This window comes from Danio rerio, chromosome 7, assembly GCF_049306965.1.
Source record: "Danio rerio strain Tuebingen ecotype United States chromosome 7, GRCz12tu, whole genome shotgun sequence".
Taxonomy (NCBI): domain Eukaryota; kingdom Metazoa; phylum Chordata; class Actinopteri; order Cypriniformes; family Danionidae; genus Danio; species Danio rerio.
The window spans coordinates 51,873,000-51,889,762 of NC_133182.1; the positions used below are offsets into that span (position 1 = coordinate 51,873,000).

Consider the following 16,763-nt stretch of genomic DNA (forward strand, 5'->3'; position numbering starts at 1 on the left):
GAGTCAGGCTAGACACTGAGCTTAGACCCTATCTAGATAAGAGGAATAACAAAAGTTAGGGTGTCTTTCTGAGCTCAGAGCCCTCTCCCCGAACAGCACACCAAATACAAATAGTCTATTCAGTCACATATCTGTGAGTGGGAACTCGTGAAGTGCTATAACATGTAAAACGGGATCATGAAAGGAACATTCAAAAAGCAACTCGCGTAAACCCCTTCAACATATTATTGTCTTATTCAGATTAAGGCAAAGGATTCGATTACTGATGTCCATGTAATCGTAGTCAGTGTTATCTATAGTGTTAGTTATTGAAAACTGAATGATGAACCTATTTAGTGTTCTTATTTGAATTATAATCAGAAGGATGTGCTAAAGGTATTTAATCAGAAATATTGTGTCGAAGCAAGCCCTATATAGTTTTGTCAAGGTGAAAAATTGAATAGCCATACAAGGAGTGTTAAAATAAAAACAAATTGTCTGTTAATTGAAAAAAGAAGCACATTTTTTAGGCTCAGTGGTTCTGGATGCTCCCTCATCTGAGGGTTCATGAAATCCAGTGGGCTAATTAGCACCTACAGTATGTGCCATCTGTAGTATAAAAATAGACTATGTGTGCTAAATTGGGCACCTCACATCATTTTTTTTTTTTTTTTGGAATCTGCTTAACAAAACAAAAAAAGTCTAAATATCCTAATTCAATTTTATTTGCAAATAGGCTAACAGATTATTTTACTGACATAATGCAAGATGGCTGGAAGAAAAGAAGTCTTGGTTGTTTTTGAGACATATGGGCCACAGATCTGATTTGTAGTCTAGACTGTCCCCTCGTGTCCTCACATGTTCTTGAGTCAGAGCGAGAGCGAGAGCCACAGACAGAGATAGAAAGGGGCTGATGGAGACGTTTGGAAATTTGGGGAAGAAATGCAATGCTGCGCTGTGTCATTTATCTGTGAAGTGATTCTCAGAGAGCTGTGGCTTTCTATAGTGTCGCAAGGTAACTTCATCCCAAAGACTGGACTATATTCCATGGATCAGTTTGCTAGGTTTCTTTCTTTCACATCTCATTTTTTTTCTCTTCGCATGCTCAAATGGGAATATCTTATGACAAGCGTAATTCTGAGTAGCAGCAGCTCTTGTTATCTTGAGTTGTAAGGCTGTGTCACCAGAGGACTGGCTTTTTTTCTCTTTTTCTTTTTTTTTTGGAGAAGTGTTCTTTGATTCTAGTCACCATCTGGTATGCCTTCATAGCCTGGGGACACGACTGATAAAAGGCACCATCCCAGATGAAAGTTTCATGGGCTACTGTACCTGTATGGCTGAGACGGAGAAAGAAAGAGAGAAGAGTCCGAAGAATGATCCATGCCCTGAGGTAAAGATTTGAATGATTTATTTTTCCAGTCTATTTAGTGGGCCGGAGAAGCCTTGTGGATTTCTTCAAGGGCTTTGTTGTGTTATTGTATGTCCTTTGCTGATGAAATTGTATTTGAAGGAAACCCACATGTTCAGGACTAGCTAACTTCTGTTCTTCAACGCAGAAAATGCTATTGATTTGAGAAACAAAGTAGAACTCGCCCAACTCCACCACAGGTTTTCTTTCTCTTTTGTTTTAGTTCAAAGCTACACATCGGTTACTAGCAGTTACTTGTGGAAGAACTTTGTTTAGTATTCAGTGCAGGGGAATCTGATGGCTCGAGGTGCTCCACAAGTAAACCACCATACCAGTACAAATCTCACTAACAACTGCAAAACTCCCTCAAACACTGTACCACAGAATATGTGTTTCATGCTGGTAGGTACAGTAGCTTATATGGCACCATTTTTGGTCTCGAGGATCTCACGAGCTCAGGGCTCTCTCCCATGTCAAACACGCTTCAAAATCAATCATCATTGCTAAGGGTGAACTCTTGAATGTAAGGTTGAACTCTTTCTAAAGTTAATAGTTGAACTAAAATATGTCATTATTATACCATTACTAATATATAACCAATAAAATGTTCATTCATTAATTTTTCTTCGGCTTAGTCCCTTATTTATCAAGGATTGCCACAGCGGAATGAACCGCCAACTATTCCAGCTTTTGTTTTACAAAGTGGATGCCTTTCTTAAATGCTTTCATTCATTCATTCATTCATTCATTTTCTTTTCGGCTTGGTCTCTTTATTAATCTGGGGTCTCCACAGCGGAACGAACTGTGAACTTATCCAGCATATGTTTTTTATGCTGCGGATGCCCTTCCAACTGTAACCCATCCCTGGAAAACATCCATACACACTCAATCACATTCATTCATTCACATGTCTTTGGACAGACCAAATACATGCGGTACAGGTTAATTGGGTAGGCTAAATTTTCCAAAGTGTATGAGTGTGTATGGATGTTTCCCAGTGATGGGTTGCAGCTGGAAGGGCATCGACTGCGTAAAGTGTATAAAAAAAAGAAAATAAAATAAATGAATGGATAAAAAAAAGAATTCTGCAAAATTTTGCAAACAATTTATATGGGTTGAATTTAAACAATCATTCATTTTCTTTTCAGCTTAGTCTCTTTATTAATCAGGGGTCACCACAGTGAAATGAACCACCACTTTATCCAGCATATGTTTTACACAGCAGATGCCCTTCCATTACTGGAAAACACCCATATACATTCTTTTACACACATACACTATGGCAAATTCAATTCACAACACTATTTATTCAATTTACCTATACTGCATGTCTTTAGACTTGTGGGGGAAACCGGAGCACCCAGAGGAAACCCACGCCAACAAGAGGAAAGCATGCAAACTTCATAGAGAAATGCCAACTGACCCAGCCGTGATATTACCCACTGTGCCACCTGAATTTAAACAAACAAATTTGTTTGTTTACAAAATTGTTTACAACCACTTAGCTTAAAAAAATCTTTGAATTTTTTTTTCAGTGATATGCAATAATAAGTAAATGCTAAGTAGTTAGGGCCCTACATTTTAACCATGTTTTTTTTTTTTTTTTTTTTTTTTTTACTGATTATTACTTTATTATTATTATTATTATTATCAAATATATAAATATGTAAAATTATTAAACTATTTAAATAGTTATTACTTTTTTTAGCATTTTAGCATTGCAAGCTTTGTGTATTTGTGTGAATATATGCTTTATTCTTTATTTACGGCTATGACATTAACAATTACTGATTCACAATTTACATGGTTTCATACTAAAATATTTACAATAATGATTTTCAGTCGAGCAAAACAAAATATATATATATATATATATATATATATATATATATATATATATATATATATATATATATATATATATATATATATATATATATATATATATATATATTTTATATTATTAAATTAATTCATTTTCAACAAAAAAATAAACATAAAACCTCAAAAAAAAATAAATAAACCTCTTTCTTTGTGAGTAAAATAAAGAACATCAAATATACAGATACTTTCATCCTTACTGTCTCTGAATTCTTTAATACCATATAGGTTTGTTTTTTTAATTTGCCTTTCACTTGAATAATTGTGTTAAATATTTTTTTTTTTAAATATATCAGGAAGTTAAAGCTAAACATAATGTTTTGAACAGTCCTATCTCACAGCAATTTATATCTTTTTTTTTAATTTAGTGTCTCATTTGTTTGAATTTGTACAATGTCATACATACGGTACAATTCCGATGATTTGCTCCAACCCAATGATAGCTGCACTCAATAAATTATTTTTGCTGCTTGTTTAATCTACTTATTTAAAATGAGTTGAAAACACAATTCTTAATTTTTAGTAGGACAGCATAATTTGTTCTGTGTTCAATCCACTTTAATTTGAAAAAAATATTAAGAAAACTTAACTTGATTTGTGTTGGGACAACATAAAGGAGTTGTGTGGAGCTTAGAGTTTTTTACAGTTTGGATTCAGGGGTGGGTTTGGTGCCATGCCTGCTTTTAAAAATTGTACGTTTTAATATTAGTGAACTTGTATGGGTGGCATGGTGGCTCAGTAGGTAGCACTGTTGCCTTACAGCAAGAAGGTCACTGGTTCGAGTCCCGGCTAGTGTTTGTGCTCTCCTTGTGTTAGCGTATGTTTCCACTGGGGGTTTCTCCCACAGTCCAAAGATATTTGCTATAGGTGAATTGAATAAGCTAAATTGACCATGATGTGTGAGTGTGAATGTGAGAGTGCATGGGTGTTTCCCAGTACTAGGTTGTAGCTGGAAGGGCATCCGCTGTGTAAAACATATGCTGGAATAGTTGGTGGTTCATTCTGCTGTGGCGACCCCTGATTAATAAAGGGAATTAGCCGAAGGAAAATGAATGAAGAAATTAATGAACTCGTATGAGTTCATGCGAATTCGCCAATGAACTAATAAATGTAAAACATGTACACTTCCTCGTGAGATCAAGCTGGCTCATATACATACAGTAAAAGAAGCAATTAAGCATTAGAAATCCTAAGATAAAAACATCTCTCTATGTTAAGATCAAAAAACACAATTTTCCCTGTATAAAAAACAGACTAGAATAATTTTAAAAGATGACCAGAGAGCTGTTCCCATGTGTGAAACATCAGTTTCACAGCCCACTTGTTCAGTAATACACTGGCTACCCATTTGAATAGAAAGGGGTTTGTGAAGTCTATTACTTTTCAAATCAAACAGAACAAATCAAGTATTGGAATAAAGAGATAGAATGTTTGCTTTTCTCTTTAAAGTTGCTTTAATTTCACAAGAGTCTCTAAGGAAAGCAAGACGAGCATTATTGCAATAGAGAGCCTGCTGACTGTAGACAAAAGCTACAGTAAATACTGCTTTCTTTGCTTCTTTTCTTGTCATTTCATTTAGTTCATTTCATCTTCATGCTCCAGTAGAGAGGTCACCAATGCTTAAATTCAGAAGAACGGATTGGACAAAACTATCAAAAAAGTACAACTAACCGCTTCAGTTTGGTTCAACATCATTTGGATGTGGTTATTGTAAAGAACAACTCACAAAGAAATTTACTGTACTGTAACTTTCTCTGATTAAGATTAGATGCCAAAATTGCAACACTTCAGTTAACAGCAAACACTGTTATGTTCTATACTGTAAATTCAAATCAATTCAGCCAACCCAATGAGATTAAGTAAAATACAAACACCAAAACCTTACATTTAAACTTTACACTATACACATTATCAAATATAGTTAAATCTAAAAATAACATTTGTTTTTAGTTTTATTTTTCAGAAATCCACCAAACGCAAGATGGAGAAAAATTCTGAAATGAGCAACTTCAAAATCAGACTTCAAAATGTCCTAAAGTTCATTACGCAATGTAGGCAGTGAATATGCAAAACACTCTGGTTCAGCAAAATGAACAGAAAGGCCCTCTAGGGTCCACAGTGTGTTAGATCCAGCAATCCATGAGGATAAGATTACAGCAATAAGCCCTGCGCTTAAAATTCTGCACTGGTTTATATAAAAAAAAAAACATTTTGAAATTCTTTTTAGGTTTTAATCAAGCTGCTAAATATTTGCACTGTTTTGATGAACCACAACGGATTGGCATTCCTCTTCCACCTCAGCGCAACTTTACCCTAAACTTTTTTGAGAAGGATGTACTTCGCCTTTGAATGAATTATAGATGAAGTGTTTGGTTCTTTTGATTTGCTGCATCGCTCAGTGCTAATATGCTGAACGTGGCTGCTGTTTTCATGCTGTTCAGGGCTGCTGTAAACCTGAAGTAGACACTTCAATACCAGTATATTTTAGGTTGGGCTTTGATTTCGGGACATTTTAATAATTATAAGTAACTTTGCATTTACTACAGATACCATGGTTAAACTGTTACTAGTCTAGTGTACCAGAAATTCTGTAGTACCATAATTATATGTCAAATGGTGTGCTATTATACTTTTTAGTTACTAATAGGTACCTTTAAGATATTATAATGGACCCTTTAGGCACACATGTGTACCTTTTTGAAAAGACACCACCAGTGACAGCTTATGTTTCTGAGAGTGTGGCTAATTTGGTTACATTGTTTTCCACAATAACTATGGTAGGGCGAGGCAGTGGCGCAGTAGGTAGTGCTGTCGCCTTACAGCAAGAAGGTCGCTGGGTTGAACCTCGGCTCAGTTGGTGTTTCTGTGTGGAGTTTGCATGTTCTCCCTGCCTTTGATCGGGTTTCCTTAGGGTGCTCCGGTTTCCCCCACAGTCCAAAGACATACGGTACAGGTGAATTGGGTAGGCTTAATTGTCTGTAGTGTATAAGTGTGTGTGTGTGGATGTTTCCCAGAGATGGGTTGCGGCTGGAGGGGCATCCGCTGCGTAAAAACTTGCTGGATAAGTTGGCGGTTCATTCCACTGTGGCGACCCCGGATTAATAAAGGGACTAAGCCGACAAGAAAATGAATGAATAACTATGGTGTTTTGGTTTTATTTGGATGACGGTTAACCATGGTTAATTTTCATAAAGGATTGGTTGCAGACTGTGCTTTTGAAGTGTTGCCATTCACACTTAAGCATCTTTGGGCTTGTTGTTTTGTTCATAAATCATTTAATGGAGTTAATGATGGTAATGGATAGTTAGCTATGGATAGTACAGTTGACATATACACTTATAAGGATCTTTGGGCTTGTTGTTTAGGCTTTGTTCATAAATCACTTAATGTGGATAATAATGGTAATGATAGTAAGCAATGGATAGTTAATGGATAGCAAGTAATACATTATTTTGCTATTACATTTGGTAAACTAGGATCTTGTTTGCTATATATATGGTCAGGGTCATGCGTCAAGTTTCGCAGGTTTCTGCGGTGCAAAGTTCAACCCTGGTGAACTCTGACCTGCGAAATCACATCACTTGACTGCATGAGATCAATCGAGGATCGAAACATGACATCTCTTGACAGAACATTAAAACTTGGAGCAATCGCTCGCTTTTAATAATGTCTAACAAGCTTGTTTAATCCCGCCCCTTTTCGCTGCTCCGCACAACAGAATTTCGCATGCTCAAACTCTAATGTGACCGCTTTCAATGTGACCATTTCAACGTTGTCATGTCATTGGCCCATGAATATTTCCTGCTTGTTATCAAACTATTTCATAACTGGAATAACACACACCTGGCCATAGAACATCTTAGAAGCCAATTGTCCAATAACTTTTGGAAAATTTTATACAAAAGCACGCACATCCCTCTTAACTGGGTGCTCAGCCAAAAAACGCATAAGGTGCAAGTTATACTCATCAAAGGTGGCAACACCAAAGCTCCAAATATACAAATTTTATAAATTAAAAAAGCTGACACAAAACGTGTAACATTTCTAGCCACTCTTCATCAGACAGTATTCATCACAATCAGGTGCTTCTTTTTGTACACTTCTGGATCACATGATATCCATATATGTCCACATAGACATACATACATTTGTATACATACATACACAATCATTCATATACACATATACATATATACATATGAATACATACATACATACACACTCATTCATAAATTTAGCTTAGATATTTCAACTGATAATCCAAAAACATAAAAAATAAACCATAATATTACATCACAAATTTTAATAAAGAACAGAAATAACCAGGATACACCAAACTATACAACAAAATATAGCCAAAAAACCTTAAAGTTTTTTTGGTTATATTTTATTGTATAGTCTGGTGTATCCTGATACATTCTTAAAGGTTTTTTGCATATATACAGAGCATTTGAATCTCTCTCTCTCTCTCTCTCTCTCTCTCTCTCTCTCTCTCGCTTTTTTAATATTAAAAGGACTAATAAAATCTCGCATTAATGTAGAGTATGGGTTTTACAAAATGGTAAATGATGTGGCAAAGTTTAATTACAAATGGGGTATAAATCAGTGTATCTGTCATGCTGACTCTGAAAATGTTCTAAATATTTATTTGTAAGTATCATGTAATTGTACATTCTTAAAGGTTTTTTGCATATATACATAGCATTTGAATCTCTCTCTCTCTTTCTCTCTCTCTCTTTCTCTCTCTCTCTCTCTCTCTCTCTCTCTCTCTCTCTCTCTCTCTCTCTCTCTCTCTCTCTCATGTATTTTGGGGAACCAGAAAAATATTAAGCAAACAGTCTACCCACACTCAGATGGATTGCAGTTGACAAGTAGCTAGGGCAAAATAGTCAATTTAATGTCTAAAGAGGAACACCATCATGCAAAGTGATTTCCTCAGCTATTGAAAAATCAATCACTCTTCATCATCATTAGAGAACAGAGTTACCTTTTTTTCTAAGCGCCAAAAATGGCTAACATGTTAATTTTACATAATCATGAGCGCTCATCTGGCGAGTTAATAGCTTATTATAAGAGGAGACGTATAAAGGGAAGAGGGTTTTATTCTCCACTGAAAAAGTCAGCCAAGTCTAGTAGGGAATATAATTAATTTCAGACTTATCCACTTCAACCAACTTTAGCTTAGCATGGGTCATAGCTAATTTCCAAAGTAATTCCTACGAGGCATCACATCAGAAGTTTTGTTTCAAAAGAAAAAAGAAACAAAGCTGAAACTCTTTACTCAGCATATATGATTTTAAGTTAAATGAGCGCAGTTCTAGAGTTCTCAGGATTTTGCCGTCGATTGAGACCTCTCTCTTTTACCCAGGTGATTATTTTTAATGTCAGGGCCAGTGGCCAATCTTTCATTGCACTATTACTGTAAGTGAAATGCCTATGCCAGTGCTGCAGTATTACTTTTATGTGGCATATTTTCCATGCCAATTTTTATGTTACTTATAAACTGATGTGATTATGATAAATGAATTAGTGAATATATAGATTGGATTTTTTTTCTTATTATTTTAGAGGTGAATAGTATACTTTAACAACTCACAGATTAATGCAAAAAGAAATTGTATTGATGGAACTGAATCAGTATTAAAGGGGCCTATCATGCAAAATCAACTTTTGGAAACTGTTTGGACAGAAATGTGTAGAATATTGTGTACACAACCATATTAGAATGATATAAACACAACAACCTTTTTAAATAATTTTAAAAAAAATATTCTAAAACTAAATCTGGATAAAAAAAATTAAAAAAACAAGTGCATGTTTAATAAAAGAAAAGACAGCAAAATTGCTAATCATAATTGCTAAGCTGCATGTTAGTAGACAACTATAAACGAGGATGCTTCAATCACACAACAGGAGTTTAAAATTTAAGATGTTAAATGTCCTTTTTTTTTGTACAATAGCTATAATGTGTGTCAATACAGCAGCATATAGTTACCTGCTTTCTTGCGAGTAGAAGGATAAAAACTGTGCAATGTGTTAAGCGTTATAGTGTGCATGTGTGCGTGTGTGTGTGTGTGTGTGTGTGTGTGCAGTGAATTTGTAAGGGCATTTGTGTGTGGCTCATTTATTGTTGCAGAAAGGCTGAATAAACTTCACAACAAATACATCATATAACCATTAAAAAACTTCCTGGTTCAGTCTTAGGCCCTGTTTACACTAACATATTTTTGTTTTAAAATGGCGTTTTAGAATTAAAAATGATCCACGTCCACACTTGTGTTTTACCAGGTGTTTCTGAAAAAGATCTCCGTCCACACTACATTGCTGAAAACACAAATCATGTGACCACACAAACTCTGCCATGTGCTGCAGCATATGCGCAGGTCTAAGTTCCAGGCAGTCAGCGCGTGCTTTGAGCACACATCCCCAGGTGAGAGCAGCGCATGTCAGACAGTTCATCAAAGATATACCACTGTATCTAATCTCACTATGGTTGTTAAACGTGATATTTAATTCATCTTGTCTCTATCTAACAACATTTTTGGTATTTTGAATTTATTACTTATTATTTTCTCAGGGTAATGTGTTTTGGCTGAGTGCAAAGATAAGTTAATATGATAATTAATGCAACCACATACACTGACTCTGCATATTTGACTGATTGAATGCCTTCGTTTCCTATATTGTGTAAACTTATTGTACGTTATATTTTTATAATATTGATTATGAAAACTGATATTCAGCAAAAAAAATAGGGTAGGTTTTTGTTTTTAATGAAAATGAAAGGAGCCAGTAATGTTATAGGCTCCGCTTTGTAATAAATATGCATCCAGTGAAGATGACAGTCAATTAAATATGCGGCTACACGATGCGTCAGCAATTTTGGTGTCTGTTAAATTGTTAATATCAAAATGAAAATAGGCAGTTCCTACTATTATTTTTTTATTTTATTTTTAAGATATTAAAACATTGTAGCCAGGGTGATGTGAATGACGTTATAAAGTACACTGTTCCCTTTGTAGATTTACCTGACATGTCTCTGGAGTTTGTTTTCCATATCAAACTTGTGAAGTCTGAACTTTAGGAAAGGGTGCAAGAATGAACTTTGTGCATGTAATATTGAGGAAAAAAAAAACAATCAGAAACGCGAATGTCTTCAGCCCTCCCTCCATTTTCATATGTCTCAGTTTTCCCCCATCCACACTGAGAATGAGCAGCAGCATTTTAAAACGAAAAAGGCTTTTCGACATTTTCAAAAAGCTCAGTTTTCAAAGCTCGAAAACTCCAACGTAGTGGGAATGGAAGGCGTAATCGTAGCAAAACCTATGCATTTTAAATCGAAAACATATAGTGTAAACTGGGCTTTACTGTTTTGTGGCTCTCTGCTTCAGCAGTGTTTGACTTGATGTCTGTGTCTGTTATTGTGTGTGACGCTGAAGAAGCTGTCATACCCAAACTTTATGTTGTGAAAACCAGCTCATTTGCATTTAAAGGCACAGGCTGAAGAAAAAGCTACAATTCCCACTGACCTAAAAAGGAGCTGGACTCTGCAAGTGACATCACTGAGGCTTGGGATAGATGTAGGCATTAACAAAATAACTGATTGGGGCTGCCCACTCCTGTTTCTGGATACTATCTTTCCTGCAGAGTTCAGCTTAAACTCTTATCAAACACTACTAAACCAACTAAGTAGGATCTGAAGGATCACCTGGTAATTAAAGACAGGTGTGTTTAATCAAAGTTGCAGCTGAACTCTGCAGGAGGGCAGATCTCCAGAAACAGGACTGAGCACCCCTGGTGTGGACATTAATAAAACACAACAGGTTACTGTAAGGGGTTGGTTTGGGGTTGTGGCAGGTGTAGACATTAATAAAGCACAGTAAGTTGGACTCTGTGTCCTAGTGAGGGAAAGCTGGAGCTCCATCTCTGCCTGTGTGTCTCTGCACTGAGCACCCTCTTAAAATTGACATTTTCAACACAGTTTTAATAAATTATCTGATGAGTATTTTAAACTGAAATTTCGGAGACACTTTCTGGAGACACCAAATACTTATTTTACATCTTGTAAAACAACAAAAGAACTTAAACAAAAGAGGGGCAAAATAGGAGTCCTTTAAACTCAAAGAGGTGTTATAGTTTGATGTTTGTTCATTTATTTAAGTCAATGAGCACACTAGAATTAAATCCACATGGGTAACACTTTATTTTGATGGTCCATGTGAGTATTAGTAGACTGTATGCTTAATATATATTGATACTGCTCCTACAACAGACATGTAACTGAGTTACTTACACTAACCCCAACCCCAACCCTAACCTTACGGTCTACTTATAATCCAATGAGAATTAGTTGGCATGTAAATGCAATGTAGCTTAAATTCAACAAACGGACCATCAACATAAAGTGTGACCATTACATTTCAAATAATTAAATTGATAAATTTATCTTATTAGGGAAAATATATACTTTAAATTGAATTATGTCCTTACACATATTATAATATAATGACACATCAAAATTAATTCTTTGTCCTTTTTTGGATTATAAACTTGTTGTTGGTGGAATAAGGAATTGCACAATTTCACTAAACTAGACTGTCTGAGGCATAATCTGTTGAATTCTTTCAGCTTCACTAAAGAGTCCGAAACATTGCTTCAGGTGATAAATCACTGCTAGCGTTAATAAGAGCATGCAGAGAAAGCTAAGCAAGCATGAGAGCTATATACAGTAGAAGGCATCAAAACAATTATTCCTCATGGTTAAATTATACTCTTTAACAAAAACATTTTTGTTTTAATTGATTTTTTATATAATATTATACAATTGCCCACATTATTTGTCTGAAGCCCAGTTTTGTAATAGTTATAATAGGATTTATAATGGTTTTAATGAAAAAATCTATTGGTCACAATGGTTCTCTACTGGTTTTTAAATCCCTTCTTTTTGTAGTTATGTTAAAACTTTTACATTCTATTTAGATATGTCCCAAAGCAATCTAGAAACTATTAAAATGTACTGGTCTTAATGGTGAATAGTAATGTTTTAATTAAATTTGTAATAGAAATCATTAGAAGTTTTGTGATAAATGCATTCATGATTAAAACGATTTAATTTTTCACTATACTTACAGCAAGGTGCAGTCAAATTGGAAGGTTTGTCAAGAGAATAAATTCAAATGTTGGCTTGAGCAAGTTTGAAGTAGTTTTAGAAAGCTTGACATTTAAAGATTTCCAATTTGTAGCAGTGTGAAATTTCAAGCTGGTTTACAACTTGAAAGTTGCAAGATTTTGAAGGTCTTACAGTCTATCAGAGAACAGAATTAGCACATTACTCGCACATTTTAATAAGCAGCTAACATAATTTAGCATATCAGTTGCATACCTGATTCCATATGTACAGTGCATCATCTGGGGCGACACGGTGGCGCAGAAGGTAGCGCTGTCGCCTCACAGCAAGAAGATCACTGGTTTGAGCCCCGGCTGGGTCAGTTGGGTGCTCCCGTTTCTCCCAAAGTGCTGTAGGTAAATTGGATAACCTAAATTGTCTGTAGTGTGAGTGTGTGTGTCCTGGTCCTCCAGGTTGAGGGTTGAGTGTTGTGTTAAGAACTCACTTCATAAAAACTAGATGTTACGAAAACCAATAGGGTGCGGCCAAATATCAACTTCAAACAGCCCTGGGAGTTAGCAAGTTTACATCTGAAGTTTGTTTGGATATTATTAGAGTGTTTGCTCATCCGATATATGTCTATGAAACACCTAACGGATAAGAGAACTTGTACACTAACCGATGGTATAAAGACCAAATATACCTGTCATACTGTATGTGTACTATCCTACCTAGAATGTTTAATCACTTTGCTACCACATTGTTACCATTTACTGTGCACAATATGCTAATAGAAAGTTGCTAGCATGTTTAGCATCACGTTTTTGCAAAGTTGCTATTATGTTATTAATGTCAATCACATACAACAAGATCTCGTTTTACAGTAGTGACAGTGAAAATCTGAAGCGAACTTAACATTGCTCACTCACAAATTCCTACTGGTTTGGGTTAGTTATGACTCATTATTTGACCTGCACATTATTCGGTCTTTCCAGCTCCTGGCCAAAATGGCACAGCGTCGTTAAGCATTAGATGAAGTCCTATCATTTGCCACACTTCATTCTGGAGAAAGGTTTCTCTTATATAACCCTAAGAATTATTACACTAATGGTAATTTTATGGAGTCCGATTCAGAATAAAACTAAATACTTCATCCTTTAATGGTCTCTTCCTCTGATTCCAATTTTATGCATTCGTTTAGAGGGGAAAAAGGCGCTCTTCACAAAGTTAATCTTTAAGTTGTATCTTTCAATGATATGTTTTGGTATCATATAATTCAGTGCTAGCTGCCACATCTCTGCTCACTGTATGATCTTTATTATATGGATATTCTACATTGAGGTATAAGTCATTTAATATTAAAGTGAGACAGGAAAAAAAAAACAATAGGGGTGGGACAGCAGGATTAAAAATTTAAAGCTATAGCCATAGCTCCTTTTTTTCATTCTTTTGTCTTCTTGAAGTCTGTCCAAGAAAGCTGAAAGGTTTCTGGATGCAGGCTTGCTGATGCTGAGCTGCAGATGTGTGAGGTGTAGTGTAAAAATCCCAAGAATTAATGGTACAAGAATGCTGGAGAGTTTACTACCAAACACGCAACTGCTGAAAAACAGGACAGGTTTTAGAGCAAATTTTACAATCTATCCACCTATAACTGCTCGTCCACATCTGACCAACTGCATTGCACCATATAAGAAATTAAAATCACAACACAGTGTACCCGCTGTAGCATTTTCTCACCCCATACAATTTTATCAGAAAATAAATTCATGCGTCCTGTCAACCTCTGCATAAACTGCTGAGCTTCAGAAAACGGATTCAAAGAAAGCAAAATAACCCAGCGTTTTGAATATGAAGGTGTTATCAATTTAAAGCACAATCTTATTGATAAATTTCATTTGAGCTTTCTTTATGCGGCATAGTCTTTTCCCTCTACTTTAGGTATTAGAGAGCCCATCTCCCACCTCCACAAAAAAAAGGTTATTTGCAAAGCAGATGAACCATAGTAGTCGAGGCAGCATTTTTCCCCACAGTCTTCACTGGCAGCAGAACCAGCAAAAACATCCTACCTATAGCTAGCCCTGTCTATGAAATATTATCAGCAAATGAAAAAGCAACAGGAGCATAAGAGGTGATGAGGTTTGCTGTAAACCGACAGTCACCCACTGGTTTCACTGGGTGCGAATGCTGGGAAGGAAAACTATTTAACTCAATCCTCAAGAAAACATTGCTACAAACACACTGCTCAGTTGTTTGTTTTAATAGAAGCTGTGTTATTAACTGAAGAAAATGGAAAAACACCAGGGTAGGTTGTAAACTAAATTGCAAAAACTACTAGGAAAAAAAACTATAAGAATTATATTTTTACGAAAAGAAAAGTTTGACAAACAATGAAGATGTTATGATCACCAACGATGTAGCCGTTATTAATTGCTGGACGACACTCCCTGTCATGCTACTGAACTACATCCCTCCCTGCATTCACACACCTGGTCCAGCTCAACCTCTGATTACACACACAGCCAAAGCTCGTCATGACTGATTATTGGGACTATATATACTACACACGCTCACTCATCTAAGACTGAGTCTTGTTTCCAGAGTGTACATTTTAAATTGTTTACTTATCATGCCTTACCGTGTTTTTGACCCTGTGTTTCTTTACTGTTTGCATTGTTTTGCCATCTTCCTTGATCTCTTTGCCTGTTTTAACGACTACTCTTTTGGATTACCTGTATGCTTCAGTTTGCTCCTTTATTTACCTGTCTGATTCATCTTAATTAAACAACATAGGCTCATTCTAAAATATAGCCCTGTATCTGTTTCTGGAGATTGGAAATTGGAAGTATGTATGGCTGCATTTTGTTTTTAAAATCAACGTTACGGGGCGAAATGACGCCGTTCCTTTTCGCCGTTTCCAGCTGACTGCTTACCATCAAATGGACAGCTTTCCCGCTGTAACCGGATTGTCCTGTTAGCTCACCATGTACGTTGGTGGAATTGAGACACAGTGAGGAGTTGACCACGATGGCAGGGTTCCAGTCCGGTGAAGAACAATTCCAGAAAGTAGGTAAGACAAAAACAGAAGACAAAAAAAATTAAATAAACAAGTAAATACCTGGGTGAGAATGTGGTAAAATTCAGACCAGGGCTTTTCTTTTTCTGGATTGCTTTTGAAAATTGTTAGTTAGGTTTAGGTAAGTGGGTGGGTGGGTCAATCAATACAGTTGATTGGGGTTAAGAAGGGAGGAGGGTGGGTCAGTCGATTAGTCAGTCAGTCAGCAGTGGCCTCTGGTGAGTTTACACGAACACAACAGGCGCGAATGGCACTCGTGAGAGAAATTTGAGATCCCGGAAAGCAAACACAGCGGCCTCTGGTGGATTCGCAAAAACAAAAACTGCAAAAAAATAAATAAATTTGCTATTGGGATGTAATTGGTGATCTCCGGAAATGTATATAGAGATTTTCAGAATGAGCCTGGATTGTAATTAACATTCAAGTCATCATTACAGAAGACTCAGCCCTGGATGAGTGATTGTGTGTAGTATATATAGTCCTAATAATCAGTCATGATGATGAGCTTCAGCTGTCTGTGTGTACCCAGAGGGTGACCTGGGCCTGGTGTGTGAGTGTGGTGCATGATGTTATATGTAGTTTTAAAATGAGAAATAAGTTAAATGGTTTAAAGTTGGAAGAAATCTGCTATGTACATGTACAGTATAGTACAGGTGTCATTAAGTTTTGAAAAAAGCTGTTTATGATGATCTTTGATTCATCATGTGGCCTTTTTCCTCACTACCTGTACAAAACAGATTATAATCCTTCTTTTGTTGATGTATTATCATTGTGTTATTGATTTTATTATTTTTTTTTTTTTTACTGTAAATCCTAAATCTGTAAACATAAAATCTGCTACCAATCAGTTCAACGTAGTGCAGAGAGAACAGTTGTCAGATATTATATCTGGTGGTAAGTCTTCAGGTGCCTTTCTGCTTTTTTTCCCCTTACCAATAGACCCAAACCCTTTAACAGCATTCTTTGGGATTTTGCCAGAATTTGTAAAGTCATTACAGATTGATAGTGTAGACTTTCCGATCAGATGTAGGCCAAATTGGATTTGGAAGTCAGCAGCTATAACAGCACTGGCCATTTTTTGTTGTTGTTGGTGGTGGTGGTGTTGTTTCAGATGCTCTCATCTAAAAGCTTTCAGTTCACCCTAAAACAGGATTAAAATGCATGTTTGTAACATAAATTACATTTTAAAACGTTAGTAGAATTACCATAGTTTTAAATATACTGTTTACCTGGTACACTTTCAGAAATAAAGGTATGCAAGCTGTCACTGGGGTGGTACCTTTTTTAACATTTTTAGGTACTAATTTATACTTTTG

The 16,763-nt window shown here is 35.9% G+C and overlaps 1 protein-coding gene across 1 annotated transcript in view; it reads left to right on the forward strand.

Annotated features, from left to right (window-relative positions):
* The first annotated feature begins 868 nt into the window (after positions 1–868).
* lrrc4cb (leucine rich repeat containing 4C, genome duplicate b) overlaps positions 869–16,763 on the forward strand; it is an 80,296-nt gene continuing 64,401 nt past the window's right edge. The window contains exon 1 of the mRNA XM_073907310.1: positions 869–1,369. The gene's annotated coding sequence lies outside the window, so the exon portion shown is untranslated. The remainder of the gene's footprint in view (positions 1,370–16,763) is intronic.